This window comes from Pollicipes pollicipes, unplaced genomic scaffold (genome assembly GCF_011947565.3).
Source record: "Pollicipes pollicipes isolate AB1234 unplaced genomic scaffold, Ppol_2.1 Scaffold_4219;HRSCAF=4965_pilon_pilon_pilon, whole genome shotgun sequence".
NCBI lineage: Eukaryota > Metazoa > Arthropoda > Thecostraca > Pollicipedomorpha > Pollicipedidae > Pollicipes > Pollicipes pollicipes.
Genome location: NW_023596448.1, coordinates 10,291,773 through 10,295,210, shown reverse-complemented (window position 1 = coordinate 10,295,210; position 3,438 = coordinate 10,291,773). Strand labels below are relative to the sequence as shown.

The 3,438-nt window shown below is 47.0% G+C and overlaps 1 non-coding gene across 1 annotated transcript; it reads left to right on the top strand.

The window, feature by feature from the left end:
• The first annotated feature begins 1,296 nt into the window (after nucleotides 1-1,296).
• TRNAK-UUU (transfer RNA lysine (anticodon UUU)) lies at nucleotides 1,297-1,369 on the top strand. Its single transcript has one exon. It is a non-coding gene; the product is annotated as a tRNA-Lys (tRNA).
• Nucleotides 1,370-3,438: the final 2,069 nt, after the last annotated feature.

Sequence of the window (3,438 nt, the reverse complement as noted above, 5' to 3'; positions counted from 1 at the left end):
ATTGAAAACAAAATGAAAAACGAGGCGGTGGCCGCCGTATTCTCGGATCACGGCGCACCGCGACACGATGCTGCACAGTAAATCTTGTGGAGAGCGCTCCACTTTTATATGGGTTTTTCAACCGGATATTCGAACACTCGCATGTAAAACCACATTTGACACATGTGAAACCAATTTTCTATTAAACAAGCAGCTGAAACCGTTTCAAACAGTAATTCACAAGTGTGGCCGTCTGGCGCCACCGTCCGCAAACGGATCCAACCACACGCCAGGTGCCGCGTGATCGAAGTTGTACTGGCCAGCCGACCTCAGCCCTCATCGCTGACCTCAGTACCTCTGGCCATCACGCGACCGGGGGTTAGTAGTGGCGGACACGGCCAGCCGAACAGGAGAGTCCGACGCCCTGCCGCTCTGCTAGGCCATTGTTAAGGGGATTTTGAGATGTGCCGGCTGTTACTGCCGAAGGAAGCGAGAACTACTTTTCAGCCATGGAAGTTGTTGTTTCTTTAGTCGGTGGGAAACGCGAGTGAGGAAAACGGAGAGAAATGCAGCACCTACATATACGGGCCTATTATGCATAATTTGTCGGAGAAATAATGTTAACGGATGATATGACAACCAGAATATTTATTACCCTCTTCTTGGCTGACCAGACAATATGTTGTGCATTGCATAAGCCGCCATCCTTAACTGCAAAGTCACGTTTGCTTTCAAAAGGAAACGCCATAGTAAAATATAAACCAGATGCATGCCAACCGCACTTAAGTCGAATGCCAAAAAAACCCACAGATAAGTTTGTCAGGCTGGCAAAACTTCTTGTACCGACTGATATCATGAAGCGAGTTCCTATCCACTTTCACCAAAATAGAACAGTAAGGGCGAGAAAGATGTATCGCTCTATTGAAACTATTATACTGGAGCCACGTGAAGACGCACACTGAGGAAGATATGCTAGTCATTCAAAAAAGGAACTCCATACTATCATGGATATGTCGTTCCTTAAAACTGGGTTAAACGCTCCTATCGAATAAATTGCCAACTGAACTGACATGTGATCGATCGGTGACAATTCGACGTGGCCAAAATGGTGAATTTGTGACCATTTATTTAAAGTTGATATTTGAACGGAATACGACACAGTTATGAATAAATGAGCGGCAAAGGCAGCCGACGAATCCGTGTACGCGTTGCTGTAAATTTCGCCACGATTCTGACTATGGTTTCTCTTCATTCTGCCCCTGCATGCTCAATGGTGGCGACTGGCGCTGTAAATGGACTTAAACCTAAGTGCTCGAAGCCCGGATAGCTCAGTTGGTAGAGCGTTAGGCTTTTAACCTAACGGTCCAGGGTTCAAGTCCCTGTTCGGGCGGGGTTTTGGCAGCCATAACTCGTTAGCACCATATGCTGCACTGGAAAGCATTGAGGATTCGGTAGCGGGAGTCACCCATGCGCGAAGTATTTGCTATCACATCTTCTGGCGCTCAGTGCTTTGTCCTCGTGTTGCGTCGGGAATGGTATCTTGCATACACTTCAGCCTGGTATAGATATTAAGACTTATTACCCGACGAGGATTTACGGATCCAAAAATTATCTTTAAAAAGCACTGGCTTTATTACTTTCGTGACGGCAACCGAATTCGTTGTTCTATACACCAAGTACACTCAGTCTTTTTACGCCGAGAATAAATGACATCTTCTGATCAAAGTTGTTCGCGCTGGTACTCCACGCGATGATCACATCTAGACACAAGTGATAACACTATTACACTCAGCACCACCACACAGCAGTCCACGTTCACATCCCTGATATACCGCGGCGCTGGATCAGCACCCTCGCCCGAAAATCCCCAGCCCTCCTGGAGCATCGCCGCTGTCCGGAGTGACCACATCTCTCACTCCGGTAATGCATCGTCCGAACTGTGCGATGCGGTGTGGTCAAGACCGGTTTCTACATGCATTGGGTCTCAACCTGACTGAGACATTGCTCTTCCGGGGTCCGCTTAACGTCGGCAGCTCCAGAGTGAACAGCCGATCTGTTCATTGTGTCGCTGGAAATGAAAAACAAGAATGCATTGTACAGCAAAACACTGCTGCCGTGAATTTCTTGGTGCAGGAATTCGGCTGCAGCAGCTTCGCAACGCAAACCGGTATTCAGCCTGCACTCGCCCATCGCCATATGGGGTCGTGCATGGCATTGGTTACTCGCCCTCGACTCAACCGCTGCCGGGAATGGCCAGGCCCGGTGGCGGACCGCAATGCTATACTTCAGACGGTCACGTGCCTCCGTGGGCTGGTCAGCTGATCGAACGCTGATTCAGTGGCATGGGGGACTATTTCGTTTCCGAGTCCTTTCGTGGATGATCTGAGACTGCAGTGCAGAACTTCTGGAGATTCTATAATACCGTTTATCCATGACTTTTTTAGTTCAAAGCTTACTTTTGGTCTGCACTCGTCAACGCTTGCAGTGTGAGCATGTGTAGAGCGCACGTCATAAAGTTGACGTTTCGCTGCATGAGCGAGTTGAGTCACAGGCATTGCCAAACATAGCAGCTTCAATCAGGATAGTTTTTAGCAGGTGGCTGAAATGTACTACAAATCATAGGATATCAGTGCTGACAGCACAGATCAGTGGTGACACAGGGCTCTTTCAACACCCCTCAGAGCAGGGCTTCTCACAGACTTTTCGGCAAATTCATGCTACATACTTAAAAGCATAACATACCAAATAACTAGGCTTATTACTAGTCGTAGAAGGATCGTGGCGGGCTACAGCATCTTGCGACGAACATGATCAGTTTGTTGCACGGCGTTTTAAAGTGCTGTGCTATTTGAGACAGATGGACTCAAATGCTCGCCACACGGTAATAAATTGGGTTCAGTGCAAGGCTGTGGGTACGAGGGGAACAGGGAGGGGATGGGGGGGGGGAGATACGAACAAAAAAATGGCTGGGTCTGTTTTCGAGATTAACTTGTACGGTTTTCTATCTAGATCTGACGCATATTCTTTTCACGGTTGGAAGCAGAAAAGTAGTTTCTCAAAATCAGTTTTGGGTGGCTGAACCTTAAAAGACTATGATAACAGAAAATCAATGGATAAATATAATAGATAAGAATGGGAAACCATATCCCTGGCTTGAAGGCTCGACCTTCCCTAACTGAAAAGGAAGCTGCATGCCTCTGGGCTGGTTATGTTACATATGCCTGTGCTTGATTTTTTAAGTGAAGTCTCGTTCATCATTCAGTGTTTGATGGCAGGCAAATAATATTTTAGTGCAAATGAACTACCGAAGCAAAACTGTTCCATGGTTGTGCCACACTGCACTTCAGTTCCACTTGTTTTTTGTGCCGTATCGCATTTAGAGTTATGTTGCATTTTTTTCTGAAAGATCTTGCCCCAGGTAACAACTTAGACGATTCCAACTTTCGTCGGTGACAGAAA